Source organism: Mesoplodon mirus (genome assembly GCF_964341445.2).
Source record: "Mesoplodon mirus genome assembly, chromosome: 20".
NCBI lineage: Eukaryota > Metazoa > Chordata > Mammalia > Artiodactyla > Ziphiidae > Mesoplodon > Mesoplodon mirus.
The window spans coordinates 7653425-7680183 of record NC_138996.1 but is presented as its reverse complement, the minus strand read 5'-3'; the positions used below and the strand labels follow the sequence as shown (position 1 = coordinate 7680183).

At 43.9% G+C, this 26759-nt stretch overlaps 1 protein-coding gene across 8 annotated transcripts in view; it reads left to right on the top strand.

The window, feature by feature from the left end:
• CSGALNACT1 (chondroitin sulfate N-acetylgalactosaminyltransferase 1) overlaps positions 1-26759 on the top strand; it is a 323407-nt gene that overhangs the window by 133837 nt on the left and 162811 nt on the right. For 6 of the 8 annotated variants that reach the window (XM_082608431.1, XM_082608432.1, XM_082608437.1 and 3 more), the window contains one exon: positions 14604-14697. The exons of 1 other annotated variant lie outside the window; for it this stretch is intronic. The gene's annotated coding sequence lies outside the window, so the exon portion shown is untranslated. Of the gene's footprint in view, positions 1-14130; positions 14307-14603; positions 14698-26759 lie in introns of those variants that run through there. One more of the 8 variants, XM_082608433.1, reaches the window with a different exon arrangement.

Here is a 26759-nt window from a genome sequence, read left to right as displayed (position 1 = left end):
CCCACTTTTCAGATTACAGCCTGAGGAAACAGCTCAAAAAGGAAAAAGAATATTTATTTATTTAAAAATGCTTGACTGAATTATAACGGGTGGAAACAATTAGATGAAAGATGGCTTAATTAAACCGTGGAATATTTCTCCATTTAAAATGACAGATATGAGGACCAAGTAGATGCATGGAGAATTCAAGCAAAAAAGCTAGAAAATAGTGTGCACATCTGAACACAGCCACGTAAAACCCATGCCTGTGCAATGATAAAGGTTGGAAGCAAACTTTGTGAATCTCCAGTTTTATGTGGGAAAGAGGTGGTCTATATTTTGATTTTTGGTTCATTATATTGATAGTATAATGATTGCTAAGTCAGTCAATAAAAATAAAAATATAAATTATATGTTCTGAGATAGAACAGAGTATCTATGAAAAGAGAGTGTATGAACTACAGAATAACAATGTAGAGCAGAAATACAGGTCGAATTATAGAAAAATAGACATTATGCTTACCTTAATTTTTAAGCATTTGCCTCACCAGTGCATCATGAAAGTAGTTATCACACTTGATAACTGATACCACACACGCTTTTCCCAGAAATAATTTTCAAGGCAGCTAAAACCCTCAAATTTGGAGAAGAAAACTCTTAGAGAAGTTGTTTTTAGGATATCTGGTTCCCTGTCAGTTGCATTTTTTTTCCAGTGGCTTTTCCTTCTTTACTTTTGTGACAAAGGAGGCAGTTTTATAGATGCTGAAATGGTTTACAATTGCCTTATTTAGTTGCCCTTATTTTTTATGTCTCTCCAAAGAGTATCAAAAATTCATCATTTAAAAAGAGAAAATGATCAGTTTTTAGTGTAAAGAGAGAATAGCCACTTTAGAGAACCAACAGGAATGGAGATAAATGGAGCCTGGCCCCATGGCCACAACATGCTGAGTACTTTGGATCATCTCAGATGTTGGAAGCTTTACAGGGAAAATGGAATGAGCCGTAGGCAATGGGGTGCCTCCTTTTTAACTACCTGAAAGCCCAAACCAACTTTAAAAAAATGTATTTTTAATTTTTTTAATTGAAATATAGTTGACATACAACATGATGTTGGTTTCAGGTGAGGTGTACCACATAATGATTCGGCATCTGCATACATTATGAAATGGTCTTCCTTATGCTGTGTATGACATGCCCTGACTTATTTATTATATAACTGATAAAACTGGAAGTTTGTACCACTTAATTCCCTTCACTTATTTCACCCAGCCCCCACTCTTCTCCTCTCTGGCAACCACCCATTTGTTCTGTGTATCTAAGAGTCTGTTTTCATTTTGTTTTGTTTGTTTATTTTGTTTTTTAGGTTTCACATATAAGTGAAATCGTGTAGTATTTGTCTTTCTCTGACTTATTTCGTTCAGCATAATACCCTCTATATCCATCCACGTTGTCGCACATGGCAAGATTTCATTTTTTAGTGGTCGAGTAGTAGTCTGTGTTTTATATATATGTGTGTGTGTGTATATATATATATATATATAAAACCACATCTCCTTGATCCATTCATCTACTGATGGGCACTTACGTTGCTTCCATGCCTTGGCTATTGTAAATAGTGCTGCAGTGAACATAAAGGTGCATACATCTTTTTGAATTACTGTTTTTATTTTCTTTGTGTAAAAACCTACAAGTGAAATTGCTGGATTATATGGCAGTTCGGTTTCTACTTTTTCAAGGAACCTCCATACTGATTTCCATGGTGGCCGCACCAATTTACATTCCTTCCAACAGTGTAGGAGGGTTCCCTTTTCTCCACATCTTCTTGTTATTTCTGGTCTTTTTTGATGATAGCTATTCTGACAGGCATGAGGTGTTATCTCATTGCAGCTTTGATTTGCATTTCCCTGATCATTAGTGATGTTGAGCATCTTTTCATGTGTCTGTTGGCCATCTGTACATCTTCTTGGAAAAATGGCCATTCAGGTCTTCTGCTCATATTTCAATCGAGTGTTTGTTTGTTTTGATGTTGAGTTGTATGTACTTTGTATATTTTGGATATTAACCCCTTATCAGATATATCATTGGCAAATATCTTCTCCCATTAAGAAGGCTGCCTTTTCACTTTGTTGATTGTTTTCTTTCCTGTGCAGAAGCTTTTTAGTTTTCTGTAGTCACATTTATTTTTGCTTTTGTTTCCCTTGCCTGAGAAGACATATCAAAAATATTGCTAAGACTGATGTCAAAGAGCATACTGCTTATGTTTTCTTCTAGGAGTTTTATTGTTTTCAGGTCCTCCATTTAAGTCTTTAATTCACTTTGAATTTATTTTTGTGCATTGTGTGAGAAAATAGTCCAGTTTGATTCTTTTGCATGTAGCTGTCCAGTTTTCCCACTACCATTCAATGAAGAGGCTGTCTTTTCCCCATTGTATAGTCTTCCCTCCCTTGTCTTAGGTTAATCGAGCATATAAGTATGGGTTTATGTCTAGGCTCTCTATTCTGTTCCATTGATGTACATGTCTGTTTCTGTGTCATACCATACTGTTTTGATTGCTGTAGCTTTGCAGTATAGTCTGAAGTCATTTCTGTGAAAAATATTCTAGTTTGCTAAAAATGACATTGGGATTTTGATAGGAATTGCACTGAATCTGTAGATTGCTTTGAGTAGTTAGGTCATTTTAACAATGCTTTGAGTAGTATGGTCATTTTAACAATTCTTCCAATCTACGAGCATGGTACATCTTTCCATCTGTTTCTGTCATCTTCAGTTTCTTTCATCAGTGTCTTATAGTTTTCTGCGTCTTTCACCTCCTTGGTTAGACTTATTCCTAGGTATTTTATTCTTTTTGATGCAGTTGTAAATGGGATTGTTTTCTTAATTTCTCTTTCTGATAGTTTGTTGTTAGTGTGTAGAAACACAACAGGTTTCTGTATATTAATTTTATATTCTGCAACTTTACTGAACTCATTTATTAGTTTTAACAGTTTTTTTGTGACATCTCTAAGATTTTCTATATATAGCATCATGCCATCTGCAAACAGTGACAGTTTTCCTCATTCCTTTCCAATTTGGATGCATTTTATTTCTTTTTCTTGTCTGATTGCTGTAACTAGGACTTCTAACACTGTGTTGAATAAAATTGGCATCTTTGTTCCTGATCTTAGAGGAAGTGCTTTCAGCTTTTCACCATTGCATATGATGCTAGCTGTGGGCTTACATATGGCCTTTATTATGTTGAGTTATGTTCCCTCTATACCCACTTTGTTGAGCATTTTTATCATAAATGGATTTGAATTTTGTCAAAAGATTTTTCTTTATCTACTGAGATGATCATATGATTTTGATTCTTCAATTTGTTAATGTAGTGTATCACATTGATTGATTTGCAGATATTCAACCATCCTCGTATCCTCAGATAAATTCTACTTGATCATGGTGTATGATTCTTCTAGTGTATTGTGAATTTGAGTTACTAATATTTTGTTGAGAATTTTTGCATCTGTGTTCATCAGTGATATTGGCCTGTAATTTTCTCTTTTGTTGTCTGGTTTTGGTATCAGGGTGATACAGGCCTGATAGAATGAGTTTGGAAGCATTCTTTCTATTCAGTTTTTTTTGAATAGTTTGAGAAGGTAGAATTCATCTGTGAACCCATCTGGTCCCAAACTTTTGCTTATTGGGAGTCTTTTAAATTACTAATTTAATTTCCTTACTGGTAATTGGTCTGTTCATGTTTTCTATTTCTTTTTGATTCAGCCTTGGGAGAGTGTAACTTTCTAAGAATTTGTCCATTTCTTCTAGGTTGTCCATTTTATTGCTGCATAGTCGTTGTAGTAGTCTCTTATGATCCTTTGTATTGCTGTGGTGTCAGTTGTAATTTCTCCTTTTTCATTTGTTTTTATTGATTTGGGCTCTCTCCCTATTTTTCTTGATGAATCTGGCTAAAGCCTTATCAATTTTGTTTATCTTTTCAAGGAACCAGCTCTTAATTTCATTGATCTTTTTTATTGTGTTTTTTTGTCTCTATTTCATTTATTTCTGCTCTGATCTTTATGATTTCTTTCCTTCTACTAACTTTGGGTTTTGTTTTTTCTTCTTTTTCTAGTTCCTCTAGGTGTAAAGTAGAGTTGTGTATTGGAGATCTTTTTTTTGTTCCCTGAGGTAGGCTCATATTCCCTTTCAGAACTGCTGCATCCCACTGATTTTGGATCAGTGTGTTTTCTATTTTCATTTGTCTAACTGTGATATTTTCATTCTTCTAATTTCAAATTGTGGTCTTTTCTTTTCTGCTTGGAGAAGTTTAGCATTTCCTGTAAAGCCAGTTTAGTGGTGCTGAACATTTTAAGCTTTTGTTTTTACATATAACTCTCTATTTCTCCCTCAAAACTGAATGATAGCCTTGCCAGGTAGACTATTCTTATTTTTTTTGTTTTTTGTTGTTGTTTGTTTTTTCTTGTCATCATTTTGAATATATTGTGCCTCTCCCTTGTGGCCTGCAAAGTTTCTCCTAAAAAGTCAGATAGTCTTAGGGGAGTTCCCTTCTATATAATGAGTTGCTTTTCTTTTGCTGCTTTTAGGATTCTCTCTTTATCTTTAATTTTTGCTGTTTTAATTACAATATGTCCTGGTGTGGACCTCTTTGGGTTCATCTTGTTTGGGACTCTCTGTGCTTCCTGGACCTGGATGTCTGTTTCCTTTCCCAGTTAGTGAATTTTTCACCTATTATTTCTTCAAATAAATTCTCCATCCCTTGCTCTCTCTTCTTCTGGGATCTGTATAATGTGAATGTTAGTATCCTTGAGTTGTCTCAGAGGTCTCTTAAACTGTCCTCATATTTATTTACTTATTTAGATTCTTTTTAAAAGTTATTTTATTGAAATATTGTTGATTTACAATGTTGTGTTAGTTTCAGGTGTGCAGCAAAGTGATTGGGTTATTCATAAATATGTAAATATATAGTCTTTTTTTACATCCTCTTCCATTATAGGTTATTACAAGATATTGAGTATAGTTCCCTGTTCTATACAGTAGGTCCTTGTTGGTTATCTATTTTACATATAGTACTGTGTATATTTTAATCCCAAACTCCTAATTTATTCCAAACTGTCCTTATTTTTAAAAATTCATTTTTTCTGTTCAGCTAGATGATTCCCACTACTTTGTCTTCCAGATCACTTATCTGTTTCTTTGTATCACCTAATCTACTGTTGAGTCCTTCTAATGTATTTTAAATTTCAGTTACTTTATTCATCATCTCTGTTTGGTTCTTCTTTATATTTTTTAACTGTGTTAAGTTTCTCACTGTGTTCATCCATTCTTTTCCCAAGTTCATTGAGCATCTTTATGGTCATTACTTTGACCTCTTTATTGGGTGGATTGTTTATCTCCACTTCATTTAGTTCTTTTTCTGAGGTTTTGTCTTGTTCCTTTGTTTGGAACATATTCCTCTGTTTCCTTATTTTCCCTAATTCTCTGTATTTATTTCTGTGTTTTATTTAGGTTGGTCACATTTCCCGGTTGGAGAAGTGGCCGTATGTAGGAGATGTCCTGTGGGACCCAGCAGCACAGTGCCCTCACCAGAGCTATGTGCTCTGGGGTGCCCCTGTGTTCGCTGTGTGGGCCCTTCTGTTGTGGTGAGGCCAACTTCTCTGGGTGTGGCTGGTGAGCAAGGCTGCCTCTGGCCTCGTTGGCTGCCGGGCCCTGCCTCGTGCAGTGGCTGGTTGCTCGCTGGTGTGTGGGGCCAGGTCTCCCTGGCTGCATGGCCTGGGTGGTGGGGCTGGACGTGGTGCCAGCCCACTGGTGGGCAGGCAAGCCCCTGGCAGTAATAGGCTAGGGGGAGGGCTCCAAAATGGTGCTTACCAGCACCAGTGCCCAGGTGGCAGAAAGAGCCCTCAGAATGGCTGCCGCCAGTGTCTATGTCCCCGACAGGGAGGGGGGTGGGTCCCAGTTGCCTCCTGCCTTTCTCAGAGGCTTTCCAACATCACCAAGAGGGTCTCACTCAGGCTTCTTTCAAATTACTGCTTCTGCCCTGGTTCCCAGAGCATGTGAGATCCTGTGTGCCTTTTAAGAGTGGAACTCTATTTCCCACAGTCCTCTCGTTCTCCCATCTACAAGCCCTGCTGGCCTTCAAAGCCAGACATTCTGGGAGCACATCTTGCCAGTGCAGGACCCCTGGGCTGAGGAGCCCAACGTGGGGCTCGGACCCCTCACTCCTTGGGGAGATTGTGGTTACCGTCCAGTTTGTGGGTGGCCCACCTGGGGGTATGGGTTTTGACTATAACACGTCTCCATCCCGTGCCCATCTCGTGGTTCCTTCTTTATATTTTTAGCAGTGGAAAATCTTTTCTGTTGGTCTTTAGGTTGTTCTCATCAATAGTTGCTCTGTAAATAGTTGTAATTTTGGTGTGTCCATGGGAGGAGGTGAGCTCAGGGCCTTCCTACACCACCATCCTGGCCACACCTCCCAAGTCAATGTTTTAGTGTTTTTGAAGTGAAAAAGATTGTTAGTGTGTACAGGGGAACATGGTGGGCTCTGATTGAGGGATCGTCCTCCTTTTCCTTGGGCCTTCCCTTAGCGCTGTCCTTTGGGAACAGAATGCTTCTGGGAAATAGTGAAGGGATTTGCTACATGCGGGTGCTTAAAGAGATGGAGGAAGCTTTGTACTGGAAATGTGTTTGGTGTCATGGAAAAGTTTTGACCCAGGTTACAAAATGCAAGGTGTATTACCCCAAAGAGAACTGGCAAAATCACCAAGCTGGAAGGAGTCTTAGACATTGATTAGTCCAAACCCTTGATTTTACTAAACAGGAGACAGACTCCAGGAAGAAAAGTGGCTTGCCCAAGCTTATACTCATCACTGAGGACATGGCCCAAACCAAATCTGTTGATTTCTGGGTATTATTTTTCCTGCTCCCCCTGCTGCAGTTCCCCTGCCTTCCACCACCACTTTATTACTGACCTTTTCTGTGCTACCACGATTAGACTTCAGACTTAGAAATGTAGCTGTTTAATGCACTGTTTCTTTAAGCCATCAGAGGTGTGAATCAGCAAATTGTGACCCACAGCACTGGTCCAGGATCCTGTTTGTCTAGCAGAGGGAGAGAAGTTTAATTTCAGGAGCTCAACCTGGGTTCATATCCCAGCTCCACCACTGGGCTGGTGAAGGACGTGAGCTTCTCATCATAGTAGGTAGTACCCAGCTCTTAGGTTCCTTAGGTGAGGATAAAATGGCTCAAGGTTAGTCATTGTTATTGAGACTCTGAGGGTAGTTAGAACTATTTCTGTGAAAAATCCTAAAGAAATAAAAAAGTTCTCTCTATATAATATAGCAACAATCAGAAATCTTTCTTTGGTAGTCTTTTATGGGTCTAGTGTAGCCTATTTTTTTCTGTAGCTTTTCATCCAACAGGTATCTTAATCGCCTCAAAATATAACTACTCCTAATCTTTAAAATTTTTTCCCTATTTTTGTCTCTCTACTCAATAATTTTTATAGCTTTATTGAGGTATAAGTGATATATAATAAACTCACATATTTAAAGTATACAATTTGATTAGTTTTGATACACACATGAAACCACCCCCCAAATCAAGATAATGAACATATGTACATCATCAGGACAGTTTTCCTCTGCCCCTTGGTAATCCCACCATCCTACCCCTCCTGCTCCCTCCTGGCCCCTCCCAACCCTCCACACCCATCCCCAGGCAAATGCTGATCTGCTAGAATTTTATATTATGCAGTCATGCAGTATGTTTACTATTTGTTTGGCTTCTTTTACTCAGCATAATTATCATCCTCTTGATATGTGTACCAATAGTTCATTCCTTGTTACTGCTGATTACTCCAATAATATTTTCTTTGTTTACTCTTTACCCCTGTCTTGCTTAACTGGCCATGGTATGGAATGAAAACATATTTTAATGATTTTTAAATATTCCTTGATTAAATATGTGTTTCTCTTTCTTAGTTTTCATTTTGTTGTTATCCAGTATACTTAGTAAACAGTACATAGGAATTGTACATTCCCTGAGAGCAACACCCATTATATTCTGTATGCATATTTTAAAAAATTGATATCCATGAGCAATATTACTATTTATTTATTTGAATACTGAGATGAAAATTTTCTCCTGTCTTGTTGGCTCTCACTACAAAAAAAAGCATCCTTCCATTGGCTTGACTCAATAACTTGATTGAATAAATTCAATTATATGAATATTTACACATAGTTTTCATTTTTATGGTGAAATATTTCTTCTGTTAATGTTATAGTTTTTTTAATGAAAATGTGGACAATATGTTCTCAATTCCCTTGCAGCTGGAGCATAACATGAAATAAACTAAAAAAAAATTGATACAGCAAAAGTAATACATTTGCAAGATAATAAGAGATCATTTGGGCAGCAAGTCCATTTTTGTAATGACTTTTTACCAACATCATAGTATCTCTCAACTGTTGACATTTCTGCATCTGGGAAGGGAGAAGATAAAAATTACCATTCAAAACGCCTGTTCAAGTTTGGCGAAAGGTTTAATTTCTTCATCTGTCACAGTGTTACGAGCCCTATGAACACTACAGATCAAACCTCAGTGCCAGGAGTGCAGAGACTTGGCAGCGGCAAGGGCAGAGTTTAGCCATAGGGAATCATAAAGAAAGCCAGAGAAAAGAAACTTCACCCATTCTGCACCTCAGACTTGTGTTCTGGGCAGTTGTCCTAGGAAGCCTGGGAATGCACTAATTTAAAAACTGAGCCCATAAATGGAGTTGTATATACTGGCCTTAAAGATGCTGAAAGGATTCTAGGATCAGAGAAATTTTTATGTAACACGGTAAAAAGTAAGTCAGTTACTTTCTGTGCTGGAAGGTTAACTTGGAGATGATCTGGTCCAGACTTTTATTTTGCTGGTGACCAGCCCAAGGTCACACAATAACTTAATGGCAGAACTGGGACTAGATCTGGGATTTCTGAACCACACACTCATGCCCTCTCTGTGTTGCTGCTTCTGCTGTGTTGGGGCTGGTTTGTTGGTGTGTACAGGGCAGGAATGTGTGATTTGTTCTCTCTGAGCTGCTCCGTGTAGGGGTCCCTGTTCCCTGGGGCACCTCAACCTGACGATCCCTTCTTCCTGAGCATCCTGTCTTTGGGGGGTGGGTGTACTTTGGTGAATGGGGGGTTGTGCTTCCGGGTCTATCAGTTATGTGAGATGTGACGTTTGGTTAATGGACAAATGCATGATTTTGATCGTCAAGTTACCCCTTATCAACTAGTCTGGTAGAATCTTTATACTCAGGAAGGCCATAACTTTAAGTCTTGCAAGAGGTTGTGCTTTTTAAAGTTCCCTTCCCTCCCCTCCACATCGAAGTCTAGATGCTGTCCTGACTCATCTTCCTCTGTCTGTGTTGCTTGTTCCTCTCTGCAATGTATCTTTTCCACAGATGTAATCCTAGTGGGGAGGGGAGGCAGCCGATAAAAACCATCCTACTTCACTGAGAACCATGGCCTGGTCCAACCCCTTACTTACAGATCTGGAAACACAGGCTAAGAAGTTATGAACTTGTATGCAATCTCACAGCAACAGATTTAAGATGATGGTTTAGCTCAGGCCATTGTAACAAAACACCACAGGCTGGGAGTCTTATCAGCAACAGCCACTTGTTCCTCATGGTTCTGGAGGCTGGAAGTCCAAGATCATGGTGTCAGCATGGTCTGGTTTTGATGAGGACCCTCTTCCAGGCTGCAGACAGCTGACTTCTCACTGTGTCCTCACATGGCAAAAAAAGAGCAAGCTAGCTCTCTCGTGGCGTCTCATGAGGGCACTAATCCAACTCAAGAGGGCTGCACCCTCATGACCTAATTACCTCCCAAAGATCCTACATCCAAATACCAACATACTGGGATTAAAATTTCAAATATGAATTTTGGGGCGGCAGAAATATTCAGTCCATAACAGATGAAAACCTGAATCTCTTGCTCTGCTCAGGGTTTAAGTGCAGCAGGTCTCCCTCATTAGCATCTGTGATGTTGTCTAGCACGTGCCGGCAGCTGCAGCATCTCATAGGGGCAGGGCTGGCCTTGGAGGAGTTTCCTGGGAGAGGGTGTTGAGTGTAACTGCAGACTGTGCTGCAAAAGAGCTCTCTTTTATGAAGGAGCATCAACTGTCTGTATCCCAGCTGATTTAGGAGAAAGATTGTGTTATTGGTCTTACGATCAAAGGCAAACAGAGTGCTTTAGTTTCTTTCCGAGAGAATAGATGTAACTCCGATTCTCTCCAGTCCTAGCCCATCTTTTCTGATGCTTTAATGGCATATTATCTGCGTCTCTATTTAGCATGTGAGTCATTTCATTCTCTCTCGTATTGATGGTTTACATGTTGATTGTGTGGAGACGGCTCACACAGGGGCCTCACGGGGACCCCACGGCCTAGGGTAGGAGGCACTTGGTAAATCCTTGGAGCATAAGGAAATCTACTTGATACCTTTAAGGTAATATTAGACCAATGCATTTTAAAAGAGACTTCAAATAATTTAGCATCATAATTCTGTTCATCATCTTCGTAGCTCTGGTCATAGTATCTGTGCTTATCCTCACTTATCAGAGTGAGAAATTGAAGAAAGTGAGGGTAGCCGACTTCACGGGCAGGATTAGGAATAAGAAAGGGGCATCTTCTCATTCAGTCCGCGTCTGTACACACAAGACCAGAACACAGAGACCCTGTTTTTCATTTCACAGAATAGAAGACAACATCTGGGGGGAAGAACTCATGACTTTTAAAGTCAGTTGAGTCCTAAAGCATATTGTTTTCAGTAAAATTATTTAATGTGGAAGGAATCTTGTCAAGCCTATAATCACATGCCACTTGTAACATGTAGCATGCAAGGGCACTTTCTTTTCTGAAACATAGTCTTGAGAAAGATAATTTTAGAAGTTGGCTGCGCAGTTCCTGACCCTAACCCTGCTATGTCTCCCAGTGCTGCTACCCAGGGGACTCCATTGATTTATACAAACGAAAACACTACCATCAAGATTTTAAAACATGTATATTACTATCCACATTTGCACAAAGAAAATCCCACCAGGCAGCCTGAGTTGGCTGACACTTTTCTAGTCTTTCGGTGCTTGTGTTTGTTATTTTAGGCACGCTGATGATGAAAGGGCTTTTTCGTCTTCCCGTCTTACTTTTCACATTTCAGGAATCAATGTGTCTGACACAGACGTGGTCTAGATGGATTAAAGATTTAGATTTACATTTATGAATATGAGGAAGCCTTGGAACTTAACCTACACAGATGGCTATAGTCACACCGTTGGACCAATTATGACTTTGAAGTTCTTCGCAAGTGCTGGCGACTTTGGCTTATTCATTGTATGTTGAATAGCACGGCTTCCTAGATTGTTAAAATAGTATTGATCTCAGTGTGCTCATTTTCAACTGCTCTTTTCCATAGTTGATTTTTGGCGGGCTTCTTTGGCATGATTAAAAGCTGACTTATTTATGGAGTGCTACTAATTGACGGATGTCAAACTCTATTACTGTGGCGGTGGGGTGAGGCAGGCTTCCCAACCTTTAGAATCCCAGCGGGGAGATTTCCAAAACCGAGTGTGTGATTTTCCCATGGACGCTCTCCCAGCCACTCTCAGGCACATCCTGCCTTCTCCTGCTCACTCTTTACCATAACTAGAACTCGGGAAGCCACAGAAGCCCCTCTGTAATCCACAGAAGCCCCTCTGTAGTCCTCACTCTCTAGGCCAAACTATCGAGAACAGCAGGGCATCAGATGACAGGAGAGGAGCCCTCAGACCTGGATTTAGCCTGAGGGATGTCGACGAGAACTATTTTCTGAATTGGACAAAGCAAGGTACTCTCTCTACTCTGTACCTGCAGTTGCTTCCCTGGATTTAGCTTTTATTTTTAGCACATTGTTATTGTCTATTTCTTTGATACTCAGGAAGGCTTGTCCAAGAGTGGCTTTGTCACTGTGATTTCTTATAAAGGATGAGGGATTCAGGAGTCTGGGGAGGGTCTTTTTGTTCCCAATACCTCACTGGCAGCCTTTGGATGCTGGCAGCATATCTGCCAGGTTACCACTGGCGGCAGCCACCCACCTGTTGGAGAAGCACCCGTGAGGACTAGCGCTTGCAGACAAGGCCACGTCACATCCTAGAAGAAGTAAAGGCTTGCATTTCTTTCTCTTGTTTGAGCTTTGGTTTTGAAGTCAGAAAAATCCTGGCTTTACCATGTACCAGTCGGAGAGGTTTCTTAACACCTTTGAGCCTCATTTTCCCCATCTGTAAAATGGGGATGTTAATGCAGACATCCATGGCGTCGCTGTGGGGATGGGAGGAGCTCACGCGCAGAGCCGCTCGCTCAGCGGGAGGCGTGTGGTGGGCGTGTGGGTGATGACACTTCCCTTCCTCCTAACAGGGCATGTTAGCTGGACACACCCACCTGTCCTTTGCATTGGCTCACCTCCAGTAATTTTCCATGATGCTAATTCCCGTCCCACCCTGATCTCTAGGGAGTCTTGCCAGTGGTTCTGCCTTCCTGTCTCTTTCCTTTTCCATCACCAGCTGGAGATGACTACCTACTCAGGGCACATGATGTTTGGAACTGCTGAGGAGACAATGTACTTCCCAGAGCCAAGGAGCTGAGTGTTAATGAGTTCTTTTTTTTTTTTTTTTGTGGTACGTGGGCCTCTCACTGTTGTGGACTCTCCCGTGGCGGAGCACAGGCTCCGGACGCGCAGGCTCAGCGGCCATGGCTCACAGTCCCAGCTGCTCTGCGGCACGTGGGATCTTCCCGGACCAGGGCACGAACCCGTGTCCCCTTCATCGGCAGGCGGACTCTCAACCACTGCGCCACCAGGGAAGCCCAATGAGTTCTTTACTAGGAAAAGAGGAGGCGCTGGGTTGTCCTGTGGCTCTTAACCTGCAGTTTGGCATCACCAGGACCAGGCACTGAGGGGCCGGATGAATGGGGCCTCTGTGTGTAGATGAAAACACTGAGCATTTCTCTTCAAGTTGCTGGAGAGAGAAGAAAAAATTAGATTATTAATGATCATGGGGTAGTATGAGCCGACAGTCTATTTAGTTTCACTGTTAAAACAATTGTGGTTTTGAAGGATGTGGGCTTTTCGTCTTTTTATTTATTTGGCAAAGAATATTCACGACGGATATCAATAAAGACCAGGTCGGTGATTCAGCCTCCAAAGCTGCCCCCTGCATGCTAAAAGGCAGAAAAGGACATTTAAGTGGTTGAGAATGAGAAGAGAGCCTGGAAGCCAAATTACAAACACGTTTCAAACTCCTGGCCCGCAGGCTCCGGAGGGTAACATTATTTGTTGTCAAGGTTGGAAACAACTCAGATTCGGGTCCAAGTGATTATTCGATCTTGGCATTGCTGCCGTTCTGCCAACTGCAATTCCATTTCGACACAGATTAATTCGCCAGGCAGGGACGGAGGTGGCTTTGAGGAGAGGCATTGCCGCGGGGCCCCGGCTGGCCCACTTGCAGGAAAGCGGTGAGTGTGTGGACACGGATGGCCTCCCAAGTTCTCCAGGGACGCACCTCACACTTGTACTGACAGTGTCAGTGCCGCAGAGAAAACCTTCAAACTTAACGGGAGGGGGGAACAAACACGTGACAGCCGCGCTCTAGCACCAGGCGGCCGACGCGGCGGAGCAGGGGGACTAGTTAGTGGTCGCAGACCTCAGCAGCTTATCAGTCTTTTCTTTGTCGTCGTATAAACACCCTGGGCCTTTTTTAATTCCTGCGTGTGAAAAGGGAACCATATAGTATTTTTTATTTTTTTGCTATGACTTGAATTATAAAGACAAATGAGATGAAATCACAAACTCGGGAAAGACGACTCTGCGTGAATGAGGTGAAGGTAGCATTATTAACACCTACTTAACAGGGAGGCTCAGTCCTCTCCAGAGTATTTTCCTTGCCTTCGCTTCCCGGGTGTTTTGCTCGTTCCTCTTCCCCATCTGCGTTGATCTCCGTGGACCCAGGGGCGGCTCGGTGGGTTCCTGCAAGGCCGGGCGCGGGGGCGCGGGGCGCGGAGCCGGGGGGCAGGTCCCGCGGGCCGTGCGCGCCCCCGGGTCGGGGCGCGGGGGCGTCCGCGGGGGCGCGCGTCCCAGGGAGCAGGACTCTCTAACTTCCCGGGGATTTGCTGTTTCGTAACATTTCAGTCCCTACGACGATTTAAAAAAAAAAAAGTGCCGGCGCCGTGCGCGGTCCCCTGACCCCACCTGAGCTGCGGCTTCCGTGCGGACGCAGCGCCCAGGCCCCAGCGGGCAGCGGGCACCCTGCTTCGCTGCGAGGTTTGCTTTTTGGGGTCTTTCCCGAGCATGTGACTCTGCTTTGCTTTTACACACACTTCTGCATGGCTCTCAGCATTTGTTTTAAACCTTGATTATCTGTGTGTGTGTGTGTTTTAACAAATATTTTGCATTTTACCCATTAAGATAGAAAGGGGAAAATACCGTCCTGCTTTTTGGGGCAGGACTTTGGATGAACTGTATTTTATCTCCTAAATGATTTAAAATTTCGTAATATAAAACATGGAAATTCACAAGGGCGACTCCTATTTTTATTTTATTTTATTTTTTGTATTTTAGATTCCTTTCCATTTCAAGGAGAGAAGCCAAGATATTATTACCCAGTGAAAAAATGATGTAGTTTCATCATAACCTTCTTTTCCTATACTTCCAGGTAAGTGAGTCTATTAATCATGCATTACTTAAGAAATGAATCTCTGTATGATCTGAGTTTATTCAATATTGTGGCTGTGTTTGAAATGTGCTAAAGTTCATTTTACTTTCCATTAATAACAAATTACTATTTTAAGATATGAGTACTTTTTCAACGTAATACAATTACTTGGCAGCTTTGGAAAAGCCTTTTCTTCACTTATAAAGCCTGTACTCGACATTTAACTTTGCCAGCTTCCTCAGAATTTGTCTCTTCTCAGAGTGGCAAATGCCTGAAACCAGTAATGTAAACAGTTAGAAGAACTGCATAATTCTTTTTAAAAAAAGTTCACTTAAATAGGAACATTTGTTCTTTTGGAAGTTGTGACAAAACGTTAAGCTTTCTCAAATATTTAACTCATAATCAAAAGGGCATCGTAATTTTCACCATGCTACAAAATAATTATTTAAATAAGATGTTTAGGAAATTGAAGGATGATCTGCCTTTCTAACTTATAACATCTTAGGGGAATACTTTCTAGAATTCTTGGAGAATAATAGTACCCTGATGGATTGTACGGTTGGTTTCAGACTGGGGACGCATGTAAATCTCGGGAACGTTGTTTTAGTTCAGCTGTTGTAACCAGTCATTTTGAATTTCTCGGCAATAAGTTATTTTATTACATCTGGCAATACTAAACTTTGAAAAAAACAAGCACCTCAGGGACATCATTAGTTGAAATGGAACAGCATGAGATGGGAAGTCGTATATGGGGTTCTTACCTTCAGCAGAGCAAAAACCCTTTTTTAGGTTTCTCTGGACATGATTCTGGAGCCATAAAAATGAAAATAGGTAAGTTGTGCTCCGCCTTTGCATATCTTCAAGAAAACCCCTTCACCCTTCTCCATTTAACAAACTTCTGTAGAGGTTTTGTTCACGATTTTGTGTTTTTTGTTTTTACTTTTGTTACACTGATTAAGATAAAAGAGTGAACGTCAAAACACAGGATGTGATTTTGGGTTCATGAACCACTTTGTACTCAAACAGTAGAGAATGAGGAGTTAAAGGCACTGTATCTGAGTCACCAGAAACGAAAAATAAAACCAACCTTGGCCAAAGTTAATAATCAAACAAAAATAACTAAAGAATAATTCTTCACAAGTTCTTTTCTGAGTAGAAAGTCGAGAGGCTAAGAGGCCTACGTGACTCAAGGCCGGCTTAAGGGTCATAATGGAATTTTTCTAATCTGAGGTCTTGCGAGGTTTAATGTTTTTGAGAACTACTTGGATGATGTAGAAGAGAGCCGTTCATTAGAACTCCATGATATTAAAGCCTTGAGGCAATAATAGAAAAGAGCCAAAGTCAACTGTACAAAATAGAGAAGTAATCAGAAGCCGATTAAGATGTTTATCCTTCAGGACGCAGCGATGAGGGCGGCGGCCTGGGGGCTGTGCACACCGCTGCAGAGACTGGCTATTGCCAGGGAGTCAGGCTCCAGCCGGGCAGTACGAGCCTGGGAAAGCCTTCGGTTTTCCAGGAACTGCTTCTTACAGACTGAGTCCTTTATAGACGCAGGGACTTGAACGTCCCTCGGTAGCGGAGCTTCACCAGACCTGCGGGGAACAGCGGTGTCAGCTGGGGAAAGGGTGTCTGGGGTGTTGGTCGGCAGGTATGCCACCCCCGTGCAAGGTGCTCACGGAGTCCCAGCCAGGACAGGTGACTGATTCAGATGCTCACCAGCACGAGGCCTTGAAAGGCTTTGCCGGGGCATCTCCCGGTGTCCCCGCGTCCTCCCCGGAGCCTGTGCTATCGCCAGTCCTTCTCAGTGAAGCGCTGCCCTCCGTGTTTGTGCCCCACTCCGTGCCCCGTGTCTCCACGCTCTCCTTCCCACCAGCGGCTCTTCCTTCCTTGCCACCCCCCAGGGGACGTTTACTGGTCCTTCAGCAGCAACCCGCCTCCGGCACTCAGAAGCAGGGCCTGGCACCTGGAGGCACCGAAGGAAGCAATGAATGGGTGAGCGGGTGCGTGGGAAAGGGAATAAGCGGGGGCCCGGCCCTGCAGGAGCCACCGGCCCCTGGCCCTCACACCCTCCCGGACTGGCGTCCGTCACTGCTCCGTCATCCCTGTTCCACGTTGGCCTCCCGGGCGCCCCGCCCCCGCCCCCTGCAGCAGGCCGCAGACCCGTCTGTTCTCACCTCTGTGATCCGCTTAGTTCCTCACCTGGTGTCTGAGGGATACAGACTCTGTCTGTGGACGGATAACCCCGTCGTTCTCTGCAGCTCTACAAGCCCGTGACATGCGTCCTCCAGCTCACGTAAAAGGGTGGCTGATTCCGTCTTATGCTGGAACGAAGCGGGTATGATAAGTAAATACTAATATAAAGTTATAATGGAGACACTTGGCACGTTGCGCATTTTTGCAAAACTAGAGAATTCCGTAGAGCAGTGTGTGTTTTATAAAGTAGCCTCCTTTGGGCCCTGTTTTAGACTCTCAGAATCTTTCTATTTAATGGAATGAGACGTAAAGTCTGTAGGCTTTTCATGAGTGTCAGCGTTTGCTGCTGCAATTTTCATTTAGCCTCCTGAGCACAGTTTGCTCTCCGCAGATGAGGCTTCTCCGGGCCACCCCAGGAGGGTCACGCTGGCACCAGCCTGGGTGTCCACTGGTGCACGCCTGCCAGTGGCCGCCATGTCTCCCTGCTGATCGACACTTCCTCAGGCCTGGCTTTTGTCTTTCCTGCCCTGTTCCGGGCTCTGCTCGTTGAGATGCCTCTTGCATCCCGTTGGTTTCTTGCTTCAGCCTCTTAACGCCTGCGTCTTGTCCTGGCGGCCCACCCCCACCCGCCTCCTCTGTCTTCTGCCGTCCGGACTGCGTTCCTTCTCTGGACTCAGGACTCAGCCCTGGAAAGCCTTTTCCTGAGCCTTTGCCTGGCCCGGGGCTGGGCCTCTGTGCCCCCCGCCACCTCCCACCTTATTTCTCCATTGCCTGCAGTTTACCTGCTAGATGTCTGTCCTTGGGCTGCCACTGTCCTCAGAGGGAGCACCGTCTCTACATTCGCAGCCTCTAGCGTGTTTGTTCATATTCACAAACAAATGTTGGGGTGAATTTCCGGTTGTGAGTTTCTGTCTCAGTGTTGTTGCTCCTCTCACTGTGGTTTGATAAGTTTAGGACCTAGGAAGTCAGATTATGGAGATGCGTGTGACCCGACACGTGTCTCTCCAGCCTCCGACGCTCTGACCCCTGCCCTCGAAACTCTCTCTCCCTTGGCTTATGTACAGTGACAATGAACTCTCCCTGGTTTTCTCCCTCTTTCTGTGGCTGATCCCCGGGGCTCCCTTTCCCGTCTCTTGTTCCCGGCGTTCCATCCTCTCTGCCCTCTCATTCTGTATTATCCACGCAGTTTCCTCTGTGCTAAATGGTGAACTTCTGCCGACTTCACATTTGTTTCCCCAGGTCACACTGCCGTCTGGCACCGCGGGCTCTCGGCCATCTCTGCCACGTGTCCCGCCAGCACCCTGCACTCGTTACGTCCTCTCAGGCTCCCCCTCCGTCACCAGCCAGAGCCCCCCGAGGCCTCCTGACTCCCTTACTGTCGCTCAGGGTGCTCATGCGGTCCGTCGCCGAGTGCCTACATCCCACCTACCCCTCTTCCTTGTGTGTCAGTCTGCACTTGGACTCCCCAGGCTGTCCTTACCTCACCTTCACCCCCACCCGTCCCCGTGGCCACAGCAGCCCTTCTGAGGTATGTCATCTTGGCTCACGTTGCTACTGTCCAGAATCCCCCAGTGGCCTCCCAGCACCTCCAGGTGGCCTGCGCTCTGGTGCACCAACCCTGAGGGCTCTCTGGCTTGACCTGGGGCCTTTGCTGGGTCCTCTCCCCGGGACGCCCTTCCGGGCTCATTGGCCAGGCCGCTTCCTACTCGTCCTCCATGACTCGGCTCAGGCCTCTCCCCCTGGGCTGACGTGCGGGTTAACCTCCCGATGTTTGGCACTTACTAAATGGTGTTATTCCATTTGATTTTCTTGCCTTTCTTTCCTGTTAACTAACCTGAGATGTCTGGAGGGTCCTGAGCCCCATCGGGACCACTTGACACCTCTGGTGCCTGGCATAGAGCACATGCTCGGCGGCACGAGCGGCTGGGTTGGGGGTGAGTGTGAACCGGTCGGGAGCGGGCCCGCCTGCTCTTCTGACAAGGATGGTGGATGCGTGGATGCGTGGATGCAGAGGACCCGAGCTGTCGAGGGATTCAAACCAGCGTCTTTCTTCTCCCCTCTTCTCCTGCTCTGTGCCTTCCCCTCTAGGAAGGGCTCTCGTTCTTCCTGAGTAAAATCATGGGAGAAACTTAAGACAAAGGACTATATGAATGAAAGAAGATAATTCACTTAAAGAGTCAAAAGTGCATCAGAAAAATGACTTCTTGTTTACGCTACCCACTGCCCTCTCACTCCTGTTTCCAGGTGTTTTACTTTGGTTTGGGGAACATAAGTACCTGGCCACCAGCCTGGCGACTTGCAGGCTGCATGTCTCCCTAAGATGTCTTTGTCCTAACGTGCGTTTCTTCCCGTTAGAAGCAGACTAAAGGTGTATCTAGGCATACCCTTTCTTCTGAATTTCTTCTTCTTCAACTCAGGGCACAGGTGGCTCTCACCACGGCCCTTCTGGTTGTTCGGCCGATTGGCATTGAAGTCTACATTTTCCTGTTTCTAGAGGCAAGGCAGTTGGCTTCACAAAGACCCTGGAACTGGTATTGGAGCCTCAGCTCCATCCCTTATTAATCCCGTGAGCTGGACAGGTTACGGAACCCCTCTGCCTTTCTCCTCTTCTGGAAAATGAAACGAATGGTACCTTTTGGAGTTGTTGTGAGGATTGAGAAGTTCCTGGCACATAGTAGGGGTGCAAGAAATTATCAGTATTCACTAACAGGATGTAAATGTTTACATTATTCTAAAATGGAAAAAAAAATGTCTCTGGTCCCTGCTTCCTCCCTTTTCCTTTCCCAGCTTCCATAATTGAAAGAATTCACTTGTTTGTTGGTTAATCAATTAATTAAGCAAACGTTGGCTTGGGTGTCAGCCATGAGTCCTCCCCTGCTAGACGCTGGAGATTTGGTGGGATGGATGGTCCTTGCCCTCCAGGAACCCATGGCGGGGTCCTTGAGCCACTGCACTGAGTCATCTGGGATGCTGGGGACCCACCTAGAGTCCCAGGCTTCACTTGGAATCGGAATCTTTGGGGAGCTCGGGTGTTCTGGCTCTGCCCGCAGGAGCCTCAGAATAACACTGACTTCACCGCCTCGTGGAGAACCTCTCAACCAGGGCCCCTGAAGGAGGCGTGGCCTTTGCTCCGGGCTGGCCGTCTCCAGTTTGTTCAGTGTCCCTGCGCCTCACTCCAGAGCCTCCAACAGGCTGATGACCGGAGAGCCTCTTTCGACGAGCTCTGCTGTCATCACACTTGGGTTATGGTGAACGTCCTGCCACCAAGACCACACACTTCTGATATGCACATTCTTTAGCTGTGGTGCATGTGTCATGTTTAGTTACTTAAGCAGTTTTCTTGTGTTCAAATGTGGTTCAGCACTTTACTGTTTGAAAATACGTTATTTGGAAATAATTTCATATTATCAAAAAGTTGTAAATATAAGAATAGAACCATGAACATTGTGGCACATGACTCTTTTTGAATTATGGTTTTCTCACGGTATATGCCCAGTAGTGGGATTGCTGGGTCATATGGTAGTTCTATTTGTAGTTTTTTAAGGAACCTCCATACTGTTCTCCATAGTGGCTGTACCAATTTACATTCCCACCAACAGTGCAAGAGGGTTCCCTTTTCTGCACACCCTCTCCAGCATTTATTGTTTGTAGATTTTTTGACGATGGTCATTCTGACTGGTGTGAAGTGATACCTCATTGTAGTTTTGATTTCTCTAACGATTAGTGATGTTGAGCATCCTTTCATGTAGTGTCTGTTGACAGATGAATGGATAAAGAATATGTGGCGCATGTATATAATGGAATATTACTCAGCCATAAAAAGAAATGAAGTTGAGTTATTTGTAGTGAGGTGGATGGACCTAGAGTCTGTCATACAGAGTGAATTAAGTCAGAAAGAGAAAAACAAATACCATATGCTAACACATATATATGGGATCTAAAGATGCAGAGGTAGAGAATGGACTTGAGGACACGGGGAGGGGGAAGGGTAAGCTGGGACGAAGTGAGAGAGTGGCATGGACATATATACACTACCAAATTTAAAACAGATAGCTAGTGAGAAGCAGCCGCGTAGCACAGGGAGATCAGCTCGGTGCTTTGTGACCACCTAGAGGGGTGGGATAGGGAGGGTGGGAGGGAGATGCAAGAGGGAGGGGATATGGAGGTATATGTATATGTATAGCTGATTCACTTTGTTATAAAGCAGAAATTAACACACCATTGTAAAGCAATTATACCCCAATAAAGATGTTAAAAAAAACACAACAGAACCAAAAGTTCATAAGGCCTTTACCCAGATCCACCTGTTGTTAATATTTTGCACCGTTTTTCATTTGTGCGTTCTCTTCCCCTCTTTCTCCTTCTATCTATATAGTATATATACACATGAAGATTATTGTACATTAGGTTTTTTTCTGAACCATTTAAGTTCATACATCATAGCCCTTATTCCTAAATAGGTCAGTGTGTATTTCCCAAGAATAAGCATGTTTTCTAATATAACAATGGTGCAGGCATCATTCAGTCAGTTTAACATTTATTTCAGTTTATCTTCTTAGATAACGGACTGTACTCTGACTCTGTAAGTTCACTTCTAATGTCCTTTATAGCATTTCCCTCTAGTACTAGGACCAGGCATTCCATTTAGCTGTTATGTCTGTATCTTCCTTAAATCTGAAATGTTTTCATAGTCTTTCTTTTGTGAAATGATGTTTTTGAAGAAGACAATCATTTTTCTTTTAAAGAATATTCATTTGGGGTTAGATGAGTGATCTCATGGTTGGATTCACGCTGTGCATTCCTAGCAGGGATTCTGCTTAGGGATGTGTTCTTATCAGGTCCCCATCTGCCCCTTACTGGTGATGCTAATTTTGATGACCCAAGCAAGGTGATGATTCATTTCTTCACTGTATGGTTGCTGTTTTTCTCCTTGTAACTAATGAGAAATACCTCACTTTTATCCCTTTTGTTTTGATACCTATCCGTCAACTCTTTGCCCGTAATGAAGTTAGCAGTCTTAAAGCCTACTTTGTACAATTCAGACGCTTGGCTTATGCCGAGCATCTCCTGCCTGATCTTAATTTTATGGCAGTAGTTGGATGGATTGGAGATTGATGAATAGGAGGCCTGAAAAGGAACTGAAGTAACCGTCACTGATTTTTTACAGATGCTCTTATGGTGAATTATTTCCAAGAGCTCACACTCCTAAATTCATGCTAAATAATTGCAGTGACAATGTGGAAATCCATCTTTAGCTCGTAGGCTGTGTTTACTGTACATATTCAGTCATTCTAGCCTTCTGTGTTTGACCCCAGAAACAAAGTTGGCCGTGGCCATACAACGTGGGCAGCTGGTGGTCCTGGCGGTCCTGGCCGTCCCACGGGGGCCACAGCAGCGATGCCGTCACCGTGACGCTTGAGGAGGCCGCCCAGGAGTGGACCTCTTTTTCCAAAGGTCTGCCCTTTGCAAAAGAAACTTTCCTGTTCCCTGCCCTGTTTTGGAGATTGACTGAGATGTTTAGGTCAGAGGTTTAACAGCGTCGTCAGTGCCCCATTCATTTTCCCAACACCCCTTGGCCAAGAAAATGGCTAACTTTTTTTTTCCCCCACTAAGTAGTAACGTTCATTAGCTTGTGAGTGTTTATGTCCTAACAACTTAGTAGCTGTTTGAAAAATAATACAATAAATTGAAAGAAAAATACTTGCTTTATCTCATTCTTAACCGCAGTTACTTAATAATGGGATGTGTCTCTCTCTAGGGTGCTGCACAGCTCCCCAAACCTTGGGGTCAGATTTGACGCTTCATCTTATGTAGCCGTTGCTTTTCATCACAGGAACTGCTCAGAATGTAGTTTCACAAAGATGTGATATCTTCAAAAGGAATGTAGCTGAGTCTAACGTTGAAAGTGTGAATTACCTGGAGCCAGCAGTTTGCATAATGTCCAACAGATGTCTAGTATCCAGTGCTTTGCTTGAAAGTTTAAAATATTCTGAAGCACAGCTCTGAGCTCCCTTTGGTGCCCCAGGATGCCTCGGGACACAGTTGCGGACCATCAAGTTAGGTGTAAGAATCTTTCTGGGGATGCTTTATAATCCTTCTGTAGCCTTTAGCCGCCCAAATATGTGCCTCCAGGACACTTTAGGGGTTGAATAACTGTAAGCAGCAAGATTATAACTTCACAGCACACGGCCAGGAGACAGAGATGACATTTCAACCTAATTGGCAAAAGGTGAAAATTCCTTCTTTTTTTATGGTATGGCTCAGGAAGGAGGCCTGATCTCTGCCTTTTGGTCAGTACTGCTTTATACCCTGCTTACCATGGATAAGCAGATCGCTGTTTAACTATATTGTTTATTTGATGAGATTTTCTTACTTAACCTTTTTGGTTTGGTTCACATGTTATTCTCCCCACAAGCTGCTTATTTTCTATGGATTAATGATTAGCTTGTCTTCAGGCTTTGGAAGAATGCTGAAAATCATCTCAAAACCAAAGTTGTCATAAGGTTTATATCTTTTTTGTTTTGTTTTGTTTGTTTTTTTTGCGGTACGCGGGCCTCTCACTGTTGTGGCCTCTCCCGTTGCGGAGCACAGGCTCTGGACACGCAGGCTCAGCGGCCACAGCTCACAGGCCCAGCCGCTCCACGGCATGTGGGATCTTCCCGGACTGGGGCACGAACTCGTGTCTCCTGCATTGGCAGGCGGACTCTCAACCACTGCGCCACCAGGGAAGCCCAAGGTTTATATCTTTGGTAACAAGATGCAGATTAACTAGCTCCTAGTAGAAATTAGATCTAGTTGACATAATAATTGCAATTTTATATATTTGAGCTTCAACTGTGAAAAGGCTTTTGTGAGAGGAAGGCGGACATTTTGAAAATCAGGGTAGCTTTAGAACAGTGACGAGGGGCACCTGCTCTACCCAGTGTGAGGACTTCAGAGTAGAGGGGCATGGCAGGCGGCCTCCCCATCAAAGGCCGAGACTGTCCTTAAAGAGAGGAACGGCCTGGTGTCCATAAGGAGCCCCCAGCTACGTGTAGCGATCTCGGCCCTGTGCCAGCTCTGTGCTCACAAGCTCCGTGGCCCGGGCGAGGCTTGTCCGGGGACCTGCAGGGTGTTCGGCGTTCCTGGGCCCACTCAGCTGTTGTGTCAGCCAGAATATGCCCCCTCCAACATTCCAGACACCCTCCACTATTACCGTGCTTGGGTCAAACTCGAACCCAGTCCTTGTTTAACAGATGAGGAAACTGAGGCTCAGAGCAGGAAAGGGGTCATCTGAGGTCACAGGTACGAGTACAGCCAGGATCTGGTCCCCTGCCCGCCTGCCTGGAGTCCATGCCAGGGACACAGCGGCCCCGGTCATTTCCTTCAGCTCTGATAATCCAAGATTTTTGTGATCAAAGAGAGATGGGAGTTTTTTTTTTTCTTTTATTGAACTATGGTTTTTATCTACAGTGTTGAGCTAGTTTCAGATGAACAGCAAAGTGATTTTTTTTTTTTGCAGATTATATTTCATTATAGGTTATGACAGGATAGTGAATATAGTACCCTGTGCTATACAGTAAGTCCTTGTTGATTATTTTATACATAGTAGTGCATATATGTTAATCCCAACCTCCTAATTTGTCCCCGTCTCCTTTCCCCTTTGATAACCATAAGTTAGTTTTCTATGTCTGTGAGTCTGTTTCTGTTTTGTAAATAAGTTCATTTGTATTGTTTTTTAGATTCCACATATAAGTGATATCATATGGTATTTGTCTTTCTCTGTCTGACTTACTTCATTTAGTAGGATCATCTCTAGGTCCCTCCATGTTGCTGTAACTGGCATTATTTCGTTCTTTTTTATGACTGAGTAGTATTCCATTGTAGATATGTACCACATCTTCTTTATCCATTCATCAGTCAATGGACATTTAGTTTGCTTCCATGTCTTAGTGCTGGTGTGAACATTGGGGTGCATGTGAGATAGGAGTTTAATAGTGAAGAAACCTTAGAAGGAAATGGAAATGACAAAAACCCAGTTAACTTGCTAAATATTTAGATTCCTGGATCTAGAATAAAAGCTTCAGGAGGGCAGGGATTTTTGTCTCGTTCACTGCTGCATTTCCACCTCCTAGGATACTGCCTGGCAAAGAGGAGACACTCCGGAGATGTGTGGATTGGGAGCAAGGGCACGCTCTAACTTATAGGTAAAGTTTGTGGGTAATACTATACTTAGGTAGTCAGTACTCTGGTAGGATATAAGTTACTGGGTTGTTTTAAGTTTGCTTAGATGAACTTTATTTCATGTTACTCACAATCAAATAATACTCTGCAGAAATAATAATGTCTGTGCTGAGTTCTCACTGGCTAGAATGTGATATTGAAGGTAGTATTATGACATTAGTATTTTTGTCATCACCAACTGAATACCCTGCCTATTACTTTATTTTGTTGCGTATTTGCAGTGCTGGCCACAAAGGAAGTGCAAGTGTGATCCGATCATAGCCGGCGTCTGTTGCTTATGTTGAGTTTAAAATTCTGACCCCCCGGGCTTCCCTTGTGGCGCAGTGGTTGAGAGTCTGCCTGCCAATGCAGGGGACACGGGTTCAAGCCCTGGTCTGGGAGGATCCCAGATGCCGTGGAGCAGCTAGGCCCATGAGCCACAATTACTGAGCCTGCGTGTCTGGAGCCTGTGCTCTGCAACAAGAGAGGCCGCAATAGTGAGAGGCCTGCGCACGGCAATGAAGAGTGGCCCCCACTCGCCGCAACTAGAGAAAGCCCTCACACAGAAACGAAGACCCAACACAGCCATAAATAAATAAATAAATAAAATTTAAAAAAAAAATTCTGACCCCCCCAAGAGGGGAAACAGAGGAAAGCTGTGCCCCTGTGTGACCTGAGGTTGGACGGTACCTCCCTTTTAAGGATCCCTCTTGTGATGCAGGGGTGTTTGTGCTCTTGGCACTAGCTCCTAGAATAACAGCTCACAGGGCTTGTACAGCATCATCTTTTTGGGAGGAGGTCCATACAAGTTTGCAGTATCATTGAGAACGTGGATATACCTGGCAACTTTATTCCAAGAAATTCGGTGCTATGTGCAGAGGCTCACTTTCATTCACTGCTTGGGAGTCATTATTACCTATGTGTGTTTCTATTGGGACCAAGTTAGAAGAGTGTTGGGCTGTGTAGAGCAGTATCCCAGGCGGGGAGACATGGGAAAAGAGGTCCTCATCACCGGATTCTCGACTAATCTCCGAGTGGCATCATCATTGCCCCTCCTTGCGTTCCAGCCTTTTCACTGTACTGTTCTTTCAGGAAACCCGTAGAGACAATTAACGGAGGACAGTTTGTCCGACCCAAAATGTTTCCCAGAGATGACTAGAGCTACCAGACGTTTTTCGAAGGGAGAGTTTTCTGATCAGATAAGATTGGAAAATACCATATAGCACATTCCTCTCTTGTAGTGTGCGACGAGCCTGGGCCTGTGAAAGGTTCTGGAAATTCTAAAGGGAAGACTTAAGTTTGGCCCCTCACTGATAGTCACAGATTCAGCCAGGGTTTCTCAGCCTTTGTCTTGGAGCTTTGAAAAAGCTCATCCCAGAGTTTCTGATCCTGAGTGTCTGGGCTGGTGCCAGTGACGTACATTTTTAAGATGCTCTGCAGGTGGTCTCAGATGTGCTAGAGGCTGAGAGTCACTCTGCTTGGAAGAAGTTTCTAATTCTGTTTTTTTTTTCTCTAAGGCCGTCGTAGTTGTCTCCACTTCACGCTCTTTGATGCTGGGATGTTTCCTCGAGGGAACTGGTTTCGTGTTGAAAAAAATCTGATGTGACGTGTGGCTCAGAGGTCCTCAGCCCCTGGGCCTCCCGCTGTTGTGTGCCGGGGGTTTGGCC